The sequence below is a fragment of the Triticum dicoccoides genome, chromosome 2A, assembly GCF_002162155.2.
Source record: "Triticum dicoccoides isolate Atlit2015 ecotype Zavitan chromosome 2A, WEW_v2.0, whole genome shotgun sequence".
Lineage (NCBI taxonomy): Eukaryota > Viridiplantae > Streptophyta > Magnoliopsida > Poales > Poaceae > Triticum > Triticum dicoccoides.
In genome coordinates this window covers 716449504-716464530 of record NC_041382.1, presented here as the reverse complement: position 1 = coordinate 716464530, position 15027 = coordinate 716449504, and positions in this window count along the sequence as shown.

Here is a 15027-nt window from a genome sequence, read left to right as displayed (position 1 = left end):
TTGGAAAGTAGTAGATCACAGAAACCTGTTTCTGTGACACCTACACCAATTAGTGAGGAAGCTAATGATAATGATCATAAAACTTCAGAAGAAGATACTACTGAACCTCGTAGATCAATCAGAGTGAGATCCGCGCCAGAGTGGTATGGTAATCCTGTTCTACAAGTCATGCTACTAGATCATGATGAACCTACGAACTATGAAGAAGCGATGGTGAGCCCACATTCCGCAAAATGGCTTGAAGCCATGAAATCTGAGATGGGATCCATTTATGAGAACAAAGTATGGACTTTGGTTGACTTGCCCAATGATCGGCAAGCAATTGAGAATAAATGGATCTTCAAGAAGAAGACTGACACTGACGGTAATATTACTGTCTACAAAGCTCAACTTGTCGCAAAAGGTTTTCAGCAAGTTTAAGGGATTGACTACGATGAGACCTTCTCACCCATAGCGATGCTTAAGTCTGTCCGAATCATGGTAGCAATTGCCGCATTTTATGATTATGAAATTTGGCAGATGGATGTCAAAACTGCATTCCTGAATGGATTTCTGGAAGAAGAGTTGTATATGATGCAACCAGAAGGTTTTGTCGATCCAAAGGGAGCTAACAAAGTGTGCAAGCTCCAGCGATCCATTTATGGACTGGTGCAAGCCTCTCGGAGTTGGAATAAACGCTTTGATAGTGTGATCAAAGCATTTGGTTTTATACAGACTTTTGGAGAAGCCTGTATTTACAAGAAAGTGAGTGGGAGCTCTGTAGCATTTCTGATATTATATGTGGATGACATATTACTAATTGGAAATGATATAGAATTTCTGGATAGCATAAAGGGATACTTGAATAAGAGTTTTTCAATGAAAGACCTCGGTGAAGCTGCTTACATATTAGGCATTAAGATCTATAGAGATAGATCAAGACGCTTAATTGGACTTTCACAAAGCACATACCTTGACAAAGTTTTGAAGAAGTTCAAAATGGATCAAGCAAAGAAAGGGTTCCTGCCTATGTTACAAGGTGTGAAGTTGAGTAAGACTCAATGCCCGACCACTGCAGAAGATAGAGAGAAAATGAAAGATGTTCCCTATGCTTCAGCCATAGGCTATATCATGTATGCAATGCTGTGTACCAGACCTGATGTGTGCCTTGCTATAAGTCTAGCGGGGAGGTACCAAAGTAATCCAGGAGTGGATCACTAGACAGCGGTTAAGAACATCCTGAAATACCTGAAAAGGACTAAGGATATGTTTCTCGTTTATGGAGGTGACAAAGAGCTCATCATAAATGGTTACGTTGATGCGAGCTTTGACACTGATCCGGACGATTCTAAATCGCAAACCGGATACGTGTTTACATTAAACGGTGGAGCTGTCAGTTGGTGCAGTTCTAAACAAAGCGTCGTGGCGGGATCTACGTGTGAAGCGGAATACATGGCTGCTTCGGAAGCAGCAAATGAAGGAGTCTGGATGAAGGAGTTCATATCCGATCTAGGTGTCATACCTAGTGCATCGGGTCCAATGAAAATCTTTTGTGACAATACTGGTGCAATTGCCTTGGCAAAGGAATCCAGATTTCACAAGAGAACCAAGCACATCAAGAGACGCTTCAATTCCATCCAGGATCTAGTCCAGGTGGGAGATATAGAGATTTGCAAGATACATACAGATCTGAATGTAGCAGACCCGTTGACTAAGCCTTTTCCACGAGCAAAACATGATCAGCACCAAGGCTCCATGGGTGTTAGAATCATTACTGTGTAATCTAGAATATTGACTCTAGTGCAAGTGGGAGACTGAAGGAAATATGCCCTAGAGGCAATAATAAAGTTATTATTTATTTCCTTATATCATGATAAATGTTTATTATTCATGCTAGAATTGTATTAACCGGAAACATAATACATGTGTGAATACATAGACAAACAGAGTGTCACTAGTATGCCTCTACTTGACTAGCTCGTTAATCAAAGATGGTTATGTTTCCTAACCATGGATAAAGAGTTGTTATTTGATTAACGGGATCACATCATTAGGCGAATGATCTGATTGACATGACCCATTCCATTAGCTTAGCACCCAATCATTTAGTATGTTGCTATTGCTTTCTTCATGACTTATACATGTTCCTATGACTATGAGATTATGCAGCTCCCGTTTCCCGGAGGAACACTTTGTGTGCTACCAAACGTCACAACGTAACTGGGTGATTATAAAGGTGCTCTACAGGTGTCTCCAAAGGTACATGTTGGGTTGGCGTATTTCAAGATTAGGATTTGTCACTCCGATTGTCGGAGAGGTATCTCTGGGCCCTCTCGGTAATGCACATCACATAAGCCTTGCAAGCATTCCAACTAATGAGTTAGTTGTGAGATGATGTATTACGGAACGAGTAAAGAGACTTGCCGGTAACGAGATTGAACTAGGTATTGAGATACCGACGATCGAATCTCGGGCAAGTAACATACCGATGACAAAGGGAACAACGTATGTTGTTATGCGGTCTGACCGATAAAAGATCTTCGTAGAATATGTAGGAGCCAATATGAGCATCCAGGTTCCGCTATTGGTTATTGACCAGAGACGTGTCTCGGTCATGTCTACATTATTCTCGAACCCGTAGGGTCCGCACGATTAAGGTTTCGATGACAGTTATATTATGAGTTTATGCATTTTGATGTACCGAAGTTTGTTCGGAGTCCCGGATGTGATCACAGACATGACGAGGAGTCTCGAAATGGTCGAGACATAAAGATTGATATATTGGAAGCCTATATTTGGATATCGGAAGTGTTCCGGGTGAAATCGGGATTTTACCGGAGTACCGGGAGGTTACCGGAACCCCCCGGGAGGTATATGGGCCTTAGTGGGCTTTAGTGGAAGAGAGGAGAGGTGGCCAGGGCTGGGCCGCGCGCCCCTCCCCCCTAGTCCGAATAGGACAAGGAGAGGGGGGCAGCGCCCCCCCTTCCTTCTCTCTCTCCTCTTTCCCCCTCCCGAATCCTATTCCAACTAGGAAAGGGGGGAATCCTACTCCCGGTGGGAGTAGGACTCCTCCTGGCGCGCCCTCCTCCTGACCGGCCGCACCCCCCCTTGATCCTTTATATACGGGGGCAGGGGGCACCCCTAGACACACAAGTTGATCCACGTGATCATATTCTTAGCCGTGTGCGGTGCCCCCTTCCACCATAGTCCTCGATAAAATTGTAGCGGTGCTTAGGCGAAGCCCTGCGACGGTAGTACATCAAGATCGTCACCACGCCGTCGTGCTGACGGAACTCTTCCCCGACACTTTGCTGGATCGGAGTCCGGGGATCGTCATCGAGCTGAACGTGTGCTAGAACTCGGAGGTGCCGTAGTTTCGGTGCTTGATCGGTCGGGCCGTGAAGACGTACAACTACATCAACCGCGTTGTGCTAACGCTTCCGCTGTCGGTCTACAAGGGTACGTAGATCACACTCTCCCCTCTCGTTGCTATGCATCACCATGATCTTGCGTGTGCGTAGGAAATTTTTTGAAATTACTACGTTCCCTAATAAAAACCGCCATCCTCATGTCTTCGTGGATCTAGCCTCTTCGCCTTTAAGCCACGAGTGGTATGACCCGGCCCCTCCTGGGCGAGTCATACCCAGTAGTTACATCCCTAACATTAGGCCAGGTTGATTTGAATTTGTTCACATCAATCTTCACCACTTGACTTAGTAGAATCTTCCATCATGAATTCCTCATCAACTTGCTCTAACCCGCCATGACGTCACATCACATAGCTGCGGTAACCCGCCATGACATCATGCGCATTAACTTCGCACAAACCCAGGATATCTCAACAAATCCTTATCTTAATGGACCTCCCGAAAATTGAGGCGTCCATGTAACCACATAATCATTTTTCAGCCTCCTCGATTCTCGCGCATGCTGCCTAATCACTTCCTTATAAATAAATAAAAAGAAAGAAAAACTCATCCTCCCCTTTTTGAAACATTACATAATAAATAAATAACAAAGGTGATGCCAAAATGTTCAACATTTTCCTCCCCATTTTCCTTTTTGTACAATTATTTTGGTTTCAGATGCACCTTTTTTAGAAAAGGAGGAGGGCCCCGGCCTCTGCATCTGGATGATGCATGCATCAACTTTATTAATAATTCACACAAGACCTTATAAAGTCATAGAACAGTAAGACTAAAACCACCGTCTAGGCGACATCTGTCGCTACTCCTATCCAGTTGATGAAGTGATGCTGATAGTCTGGGCCTAATACCAAACAGACCTCGCAGCCAAACCTAACATCTAAGATTGAGATCCCAACCAGGACTCCTGCCGGGTATGGGGCACCCACCAGTCCGACGCACTCCTCAACCAGGACGCCATCTTCAGTGATGTACTACTGCATCTACCTTGCCCGGTCTACCTGCTGTCGACTCCACCACAACGTCATACAACACCACCATCCTGCGCTCGTCCATCATCACACGCCCACCGGCGAGACTCCGTTGCTCCATGTCGCTGAGACCCACCATTGTCGACGTGCCAGATGCCGCGCCGCTCCTCCATCGCGAACAGCACATATTGCCACTGGTCCCATCCCCTAACCGAGCACCCAAACGCCCCAGGCGGCGCCTCCAAGAAGGGTACGACACACGTAGTGCCGCCGCTACCCAATCTAAGAAGATTTTGGGTTTTCACCCGGGCATGGGGACGGGGTGGAGGGTATGGACCTCGACGGCGCCTGCAAGGAGGAGAACGGCAACCCTGGGCGTCGCCACCGTCGGTATGAAGGAGTCATCCAGAGTTTCCTCCGGTCCGATGGCACCTCTACCAGCCCCGCGAACGCACCAAGGCCGACGACCGCGATCGTAAGCCACCAAGTGCGGCGGGAGAGAGCCTGCAGTGTGGAGGAGATCCACCGGCAACTCACGGCCCACGCGGTCAAGACGTCGTCCATCCACCCCACGCAAACGTCGCCAGCCGAGGGCACTGTCGCTAAGCCTTACGGGGCCGCCGCCCTAGGTCCAGGTTCCTCCACAATTGCCGGAGTGGCGAGATCCGCCACGAGCGATGAGATCCAGCATCGCGCGGGCAACGCCATCGCCCAAGCCCGCCGTCGACCGATCCCGCCACCGCCGGGAGTCCAACACCCATGGATCTGAGCGCCCGTGCACCGTCGTGAGCCCGCTGTCTCCGGGATCCGCCACACCGACGGGAGGGCTGCACCCCGCGGATCAGGACGCCCGCGCCGGCGCGGATCCGGGAGAGGGAGGAGAGACCCTCCACCGCCGCCGTCACACGCACGGGCTTTGCCCGGCGCCAACCATCGGCAGCGGCGGAAGGAGAGAAGGGCGCTGGAGGGTTACTAGGCGACGGCGGCTGAGCCCTCCCGAGCCGCCCGCTGGAGAGGCAACGCGAGAGGGAGCCGGGCAAAGTAAACATAACACTGTGAAACTGGTGATCTACCTAGAGGACGCACTTGTCTCGGTAAACCAAAAAAACCAAGTAATAAGACCGCAAACCGAAGACTGTGAAACTGGTGACGGGCCGTTTCAGCGTCTCTGTCGGTATTGTGAACCCTGCTTGTAATGATCCATGCATCTGGGGGGTGTGGGTATGTGCATCCGGCCGGCTTAGCTACTTTCCTCACGAGGCATGACCTAGCTAGACTTGAATTGCCGGCATGTTTTTACCTTGGAGTAGCAATAATCCGTCGAATCGTGGGAGACAGCAGGCAAGAACCCACTTAGTACTACTTATTGATCCAATCCCTGCTCGCAATCACTTGCCTTTAGGGCATCTTCAATGGTTGTAAGATAGTTGTTCGTAAATTTTGCCACATAGAATTTTTTATAATGTGTCATATAATAAATGAGGGAAGAGAGAAATGTTGTATGTACATGAACCAACACCCTTTGCACAAGTTTCAATGTAGAATGAGAGAGCACATTATTTATTATCTCACATCGTATTGGGCAAACTACATATAACCCATTAGAATTGTTGTATGTTAATGTGTTGGTTGATGACATGGCATATTTTACCAACAAGCTAACATACAAACTGTTGAAGATGCATTTATATGGCGCTTAATTACCAAATCCCTATATAATGTGAGTCAGACAGTCGTCAGTAAATCAGCGACGCAGCGGGTTGACTTGAATGGACCAGGTCACAATCCATCACCATGCACGTGCGTAAATTTGGCTGCAGGCAATAAACCAAGGCCATTGGTACTAGCAAGTTGCAACTTGCAAGATCGCATAGGCAGGCGCCCATGGTTAGGGTACGCACGTAGTTATTGCCTTCTCCTGCAGTTTTTGATTTCCCATTTGAATGAATTTGCACCAAAGTAACTTTCCAAGTTGCAAGCGTGTACATATATGCACGTGGCACCAGAGGACTCTCCATAACCTGTATCATCTCACTCACCAAGTCACCATTCATCCATTCATTCAGAGCATCTCCAGCCGTTGGCCCTCCAGGGGTGCCTAAAGTCGCCGCCTGGAGGTGAGCCGACGCAAAAATTGGGTCTGGGGGCGAATTGGTCCTCAGCCGCCGGGCCCAGGCCGCCCCCAGGCGCGTTTAAAAATAAAATTTGTAGAGCAAATTTCGGCACAGTTCGGCGAAGTTCGGCTAAACAAGATAAATTTCGGCAAACTTGGGCATATATTAGACATGTTCGCGGATTTTTATTACATAGCAAAATAGATAACTAATCTAAAAAAGCTACTGGTTGAACGCCGAGTAGTCGCCGTCGTCGCCGCCATCGTCGCCGCCGTCGTCGGGCTTCTCCTCCTTGACGCGGCCGTCCCTGGTGGACCCCTGACCGGCGTCGCCAACGCGGGCTGGTGGCGGCCGCGCATCGTCGTCGTCGCTGTCGCAGATGACGACGACTCCGCCTTCGTCACGGTCGCGTCGGCGCTCCCCGAAGCGGCGCAGGGCGGCGCACTGGCGTTCCTTCGCCTTCTCCAGGCGCTCCTTCTCCATCGCTATGGAGTCCCTGTGCGCCCATTCCAGGGCCGCGTCGTCGCCGTCGAGCACCGTCTTCACTGGCGCGGCCAGCTCCTTCTTCACTGGCGCGAGCCCCGGCTCCGTTTTTGGCTTGACGAAGCGCGGAGGAGGAGCTGACGAGGAGGCGCGCCGACCGCCCTCGTTGATGACGATGCCGGCGCTACGAGTGCGTCGGCCGAGCGGCGTCTTCGCCACGGGCTCGGCCTTGACGCCGAGCAGGGCCGGAGTACCGGAGGAGTGCGAGAAAGATCGCGAGGAGGAAGAAGAGGAGGAGGACCCTAAACTCCTTGACGCCCATGGCCCGACGCGTCGGTGGTGCGCCGGGGCGACCACCCTCGCCGGTACGCCAACGGCGGGTCGTTGCCGCCCTCGAGGTATGTCAGCCGACCACCGGCGCGTCGTTGGTGGACGCCAACCGCTGCTGCTGGCGGCGCTCGAAGTACGCCGCCCAAGCCGCGTGGTTGTCGGCGGCGTACTAGAGGAGGGAGAGCTGGGCGTCGGTGAGGGAGGCGCGTACGACCTCGACCTCCTCGGCGAAGTATTTGGGCTTGGCCATGGCGTCGGGCAACGGGGGAACGAGCACTCCCCCGTCGCTGAGTCTCCACCCCGTTGGCCCGGCGCGCATGTCCGGCGGCGCCGGGATGTTCGCCTGGAACAGGAGTCAGGACTCCTGTTCGCGCAGGGAACAGCGGCCGAAGCCGTTGGCCGCCGCCTCGTCTCCGGGGAAACGCTCTGCCATGGCGACGGGCTCGGGAGAGGTAGAGAGGGAGAGGGAGGGGCTGGGCGGCGGCGCTCGGGAGAGGTAGAGGGAGGGGCTGGGCGGCGGCGAGGGGCGGGGCTGGTGTGGGCACAGGCGAGTGAGGCCACCGGCTATATAGCCGCGCCGCGCCCGTGTGAACACGTGCGAGGGAGGGGAGGCGTCGGCGCCCCGTCCCATGACGCGCCGCCCGTGAGGAATCAATGGCAAGGCTGACCGGCGACAACCTTGCCATTGATTTGTTGGGGAACGTAGCAGAAATTCAAAATTTTCCTACGCGTCACCAAGATCTATCTATGGAGAGACCAGCAATGAGTAGAAGGAGAGTGCATCTACATACCCTTGTAGATCGCTAAGCGGAAGCGTTCAAGTGAACGGGGTTGATGGAGTCGTACTCGTCGTGATTCAGATCACCGATGATCAAGTGCCGAACGGACGGCACCTCCGCGTTCAACACACGTACAACCCGGTGACGTCTCCCACGCCTTGATCCAGCAAGGAGAGAGGGAGAGGTTGAGGAAGACTCCATCCAACAGCAGCACAACGGCGTGGTGGTGGTGGAGGAGCGTGGCAATCCCGCAGGGCTTCGCCAAGCACCATGGGAGAAGAGGAGGAGGGAGAGGGGCAGGGCTGCACCAACGAGAGATCAAATCATGTGTTATGGGCAGCCCCATGCCTCAATATATATAGGGGGAGGGGAGGGCTGCGCCCCCCTTTAGGGTTTCCCACCCCAAGGGGCGGCGGCCAGCCTCCAGATGGCATCTGGTGCGGCGGCCAAGAGGGGGGGAGGAGTCCATCCTCCCCAAGGCACCTCGGAGGTGCCTTCCCCCTTGAGGACTCTTCCCTCTAGGGTTCCCTAGGCGCATGGGCCTCTTGGGGCTGGTGCCCTTGGCCCATGTAGGCCAAGGCGCACCCCCTACAGCCCATGTGGCCCCCCGGGGCAGGTGGCCCCACCCGGTGGGCCCCCGGGACCCTTCCGGTGGTCCCGGTACAATACCGATGACCCCGAAACTTGTCCCGATGGCCGAAACAGGACTTCCTATATATAAATCTTTACCTCCGGACCATTCCGGAACTCCTCGTGACGTCCGGGATCTCATCCGGGACTCCGAACAACATTCGGTAACCACATACAAGCTTCCTTTATAACCCTAGCGTCATCGAACCTTAAGTGTGTAGACCCTACGGGTTCGGGAGACATGCAGACATGACCGAGACGTTCTCCGGTCAATAACCAACAGCGGGATCTGGATACCCATGTTGGCTACCACATGTTCCACGATGATCTCATCGGATGAACCACGATGTCAAGGACTCAATCGATCCCGTATACAATTCCCTTTGTCTATCGGTATTTTACTTGCCCGAGATTCGATCGTCGGTATACCAATACCTTGTTCAATCTCGTTACCGCCAAGTCACTTTACTCGTTCCGTAACACATCATCCCGTGATCAACTCCTTGGTCACATTGCGCATATGATGATGTCCTACCGAGTGGGCCCAGAGATACCTCTCCGTTTACACGGAGTGACAAATCCCAGTCTCGATCCGCATAAAACAATAGATACTTTCGGAGATACCTGTAGTGCACCTTTATAGTCACCCAGTTACGTTGTGACGTTTGATACACCCAAAGCACTCCTACGGTATCCAGGAGTTACACGATCTCATGGTCAAAGGAAGAGATACTTGACATTGGCAAAGCTCTAGCAAACGAACTACACGATCTTTGTGCTATGCTTAGGATTGGGTCTTGTCCATCACATCATTCTCCTAATGATGTGATCCCGTTATCAACGATATCCAATGTCCATAGCCAGGAAACCATGACTATCTGTTGATCACAACGAGCTAGTCAACTAGAGGCTCACTAGGGACATATTGTGGTCTATGTATTCACACATGTATTACGATTTCCGGATAATACAGTTATAGCATGAATAAAAGACAATTATCATGAACAAGGAAATATAATAATAATACTTTTATTATTGCCTCTAGGGCATATTTCCAACAGTCTCCCACTTGCACTAGAGTCAATAATCTAGTTCACATCGCCATGTGATTAACACTCACAGGTCACATCGCCATGTGACTAATACCCAAGAGTTTACTAGAGTCAGTAGTCTAGTTCACATCACTATGTGATTAACACTCATTGAGTTTTATGTTTGATCATGTTGCTTGTGAGAGAGGTTTTAGTCAACGGGTCTGAACCTTTCAGATCCGTGTGTGCTTTACAAATCTCTGTGTCATCTCCTAGATGTAGCTACCACGCTCTATTTGGAGCTAATCCAAATAACTGTTCTACTTGGAGCTATTCTAAATTGTTGCTCCATTATATGTATCCGGTATCTCTACTCAGAGCTATCCGGATAGGTGTTAAGCTTGCATCGACGTAACCTTTACGACGAACTCTTTTACCACCTCCATAATCGAGAAAATTCCTTAGTCCACCAGTTACTAAGGATAACTTTGACCGCTGTCCTGTGAGCCATTCTTGGATCACTCTTGTACCCCTTGACTGACTCATGGCAAGGCACACTTCAGGTGCGGTACACAGCATAGCATACTGAAGAGCCTACGTCTTAAGCATAGGGGACGACCTTCGTCCTTTCTCTCTATTCTGCCGTGGTCGAGCTTTAAGTCTTAACTTCGTACCTTACAACTCAGGCAAGAACTCCTTCTTTGACTGGTTCATCTTGAACACCTTCAAGATCATGTCAAGGTATGTGCTCATTTGAAAGTACCATTAAGCGTTTTGATCTATCCTTATAGATCTTGATGCTTAATGCTCAAGTAGCTTAATCCAGGTTTTCTATTGAAAAACACCTTTCAAATAACCCTATGTGCTTTCTAGAAATTATACATCATTTCTGATCATCAATATGTCAACAACATATACTCATCAGAAATTCTATAGTGCTCCCACTCACTTCTTTAGAAATACAAGTTTCTCATAAACTTTGTACAAACCCAAAATCTTTGATCATCATCAAAGCATACTTTCCAACTCCGAGATGCTGACTCCAGTCCTTAGAAGGATCGCTGGAGCTAGCATACCTTTTAGCATCCTTAGGATCGACAAAAACTTTCTGATTGTATTACATACAACCTTTCCTCACGAAAACTGGTAAGGAAACTCGTCTTGACATCCATCTGCCAGATTTCATAAATGCAGCTAATGCTAACATGATTCCGACGGACTTTAAGCATCGCTACGAGTGAGAAAATCTCATCGTAGTCAACTCCTTGAACTTGTCGGAAAACACTTCGCCACAAGTCGAGCTTCATAGATGGTGACATTAACATCCACGTCCGTCTTCTTCTTAAAAGATCCATTTATCTCAATGGCTTGCCGATCATCGGGCAAGTCCACCAAAGTCCATGGATCCGTTCTCGGATTTTATGGCCTCGAGCCATTTATCGGAATCCGGGCCCACCATCGCTTCTCCATAGCTCGTAGGTTCATTGTTGTCTAGCAACATGACCTTCAAGACAGGATCACCTTACCACTCCGAAGTAGTACGTGTCCTTGTCGTCCTACGAGGTTTGGTAGTGACTTGATCCGAAGTTTCATGATCAATATCATAAGCTTCCACTTCAATTGGTGTAGGTGCCACAGGAACAACTTCCTGTGCCCTGCCACACACTAGTTGAAGAGACGGTTCAATAACCTCATCAAGTCTCCACCATCCTCCCACTCAATTCTTTCGAGAGAAACTTTTCCTCGATAAAGGACCCGATTCTAGAAACAATCCATATTGCTTTCGGATCTGAATTAGGAGGTATACCCAACTGTTTTGGGTTTCCTATGAAGATGCATTTTATCCGCTTTGGGTTCGAGCTTATCAACCTGAAACTTTTTCATATAAGCGTCACAGCCCCAAACTTTTAAAAACGACAACTTAGGTTTCTCTAAACCATAATTCATACGGTGTCATCTCATTGGAATTACGTGGTGCCCTATTTAAAGTGAATGTGGTTGTCTATAATGCCTAACCCATGAACGATAGTGGTAATTCGATAAGAGACATCATGGTACGCACCATATCCAATAGGGTGCAACTATGATGTTCGGACACACCATCACACTATGGTGTTCCAGGCGGTATTAATTGTGAAACAATTTCCACAATGTCTTAATTGTGTGCCAAAACTCGTAACTCAGATATTCATCTCTATGATCATATCATAGACATTTTATCCTCTTGTCACAATGATCTGCTACTTCACTCTGAAATTACTTGAACCATTCAATAATTCAGACTTGTGTTTCATCAAGTAAATATACTCAACATTTACTCGAATCATCTGTGAAGTAAGAACATAATGATATTCACTGCATGCCTCATCACTCATTCGACTGCACACATCAAAATGTGTTACTTCCAACAAGTTGCTATCTTGTTCCATCTTACTGAAAATGAGGCTTTTCAGTCATCTTGCCCATGTGGTATGATTTGCATATCTCAAGTGATTCAAAATCAAGTGAGTCCGAACGATCCATTTGCATGGAGTTTCTTCATGCATATACACCAATAGACATGGTTCGCATGTCTCAAACTTTTCAAAAACGAGTGAGTCCAAAGATCCATCAACATGGAGCTTCTTCATGCGTTTTATACCATTATGACTTACATGGCAGTGCCACAAGTAAGTGGTACTATCATTACTATCTTATATCTTTTGGCATGAAAATGTGTATCACTACGACCGAGATTCAATAAACCATTCCTTTAAGACCATTGAAGGTATTATTCAAAAATAGAGTAACCATTATTCTCCTTAAATGAATAACCGTATTGCGATAGACATAATCCAATCATGTCTATGCTCAACGCAAACACCAATCTCGGTGGTAGAGGGAGCGTGCGATGCTTGATCATATCAACCTTGGAAACACTTCCAACATATATCGTCAGCTCACCTTTAGCTAGTCTCCGTTTATTCCGTAGCTTTTATTTCGAGTTACTAACAATTAGCAACCGAACCGGTATCCAATACCCTGGTGCTACTAGGAGTACTAGTAAAGTACACATTAACATAATGTATATCCAATATACTTCTATCGACCTTGCCAGCCTTCTCATCTACCAAGTATCTAGGGTAATGCTGCTCCAGTGGTTGTTCCCCTTATTACAGAAGCAGTTAGTCTCGGGTTTGGGTTCAACCTTGGGTTTCTTCACTAGAGCAGCAGCTGATTTGCCGTTTCATGAAGTATCCCTTTGTTCCCTTGCCCTTCTTAATTTCTACTTTCGCGGTGTCAAACATCACGAATATTTCAAGGATCATCATATCTATCCCTGATATGTTATAGTTCATCACGAAGCTCTAGCAGCTTGGTGGCAATGACTTTGGGGAAACATCACTATCTCATCTGGAAGATCAACTCCCACTCGATTCAAGTGATTGTTGCACTCAGACAATCTGAGCACAAGCTCAACAATTGAGCTTCTCTCCTTAGTTTGCAGGCTAAGATAATCGTCGGAGGTCTTATACCTCTTGACATGGGCACGAGCCTGAAATCCCAATTTCAGCCCTCGAAACATCTCATATGTTCCACGACGTTTCGAAAACGTCTTTGGTGCCTCTACTTAAACCATTTAATTGAACTATCACGTAGTTATCAAAACGTGTATGTCCGATGTTCGCAACATCGACAAACGACGTCGGGGTTCAGCACACTGAGCGGTGCATTAAGGACATAAGCTTTTTACTGTCCGCATAATTGCTACTATCAACTTTCAACTATATTTTCTCTAGGAACATGTCTAAAACAGTAGAACTAAAGCGCGAGCTACGACATAATTTGCAAAAGGTCTTTTGACTATGTTCAAGATAATTAAGTTCATCTTATGAACTCCCACTCAGATAGACATCCCTCTAGTCATCTAAGTGATTACATGATCCGAGTCAACTAGCCCGTGTCCGATCATCACGTGAGACGGACTAGTTAACATCGGTGAACATCTTCATGTTGATCGTATCTACTATACGACTCATGCTCGACCTTTCGGTCTCCGTGTTACGAGGCCATGTCTGCACATGCTAGTCTCGTCAAGTTAACCCTAAGTGTTTTCGCTGTGTAAAACTGTCTTACACCCGTTGTATGTGAACGTAAGAATCCATCACACCCGATCATCACGTGGTGCTTAGAAGCGACGAACTGTAGCAACGGTGCACAGTTAGGGGAGAACACTTCTTGAAATTTTGTAAGGGATCATCTTATTTACTACTGTCGTTCTAAGTAAACAAGATGCATAAACATGATAAACATCACATGCAATCAAATAGTGACATGATATGGCCAATATCATTTTGCTCCTTTTGATCTTCATCTTCGGGGCTCCATGATCATCATCGTCACCGGCATGACACCATGATCTCCATCATCATGATCTCCATCATCGTGTCTTCATGAAGTTGTCACGCCAACGACTACTTCTACTTCTATGACTAACGCGTTTAGCAATAAAGTAAAGTAGTTTACATGGCGTTCTTCAATGACACGCAGGTCATACAATAAATAAAGACAACTCCTATGGCTCCTGCCGGTTGTCATACTCATCGACATGCAAGTCGTGAATCCTATTACAAGAACATGATCAATCTCATACATCACATATCATTCATCACATTCTTCTTGGCCATATCACATCACATAACATACCCTGCAAAAACAAGTTAGACGTCCTCTAATTGTTGTTGCATGTTTTACGTGGCTGCTATGGGTTTCTAGCAAGAACGTTTCTTACCTACGCAAGACCACAACGTGATATGCCAATTGCTATTTACCCTTCATAAGGACCCTTTTCATCGAATCCGTTCCGACTAAAGTGGGAGAGACTGGCACCCGCTAGCCACCTTATGCACCAAGTGCATGTCAATCGGTGGAACCTGTCTCACGTAAGAGTACGTGTAAGGTCGGTCCGGGCCGCTTCATCCCACAATACCGTCGAAACAAGATTGGACTAGTAACGGTAAGCATATTGAACAACATCAACGCCCACAACTACTTTGTGTTCTACTCGTGCAAAGAATCTACGCAATAGACCTAGCTCATGATGCCACTGTTGGGGAACGTAGCAGAAATTCAAAATTTTCCTACGCGTCACCAAGATCTATCTATGGAGAGACCAGCAATGAGTAGAAGGAGAGTGCATCTACATACCCTTGTAGATTGCTAAGCGGAAGCGTTCAAGTGAACGGGGTTGATGGAGTCGTACTCGTCGTGATTCAGATCACCGATGATCAAGTGCCGAACGGACG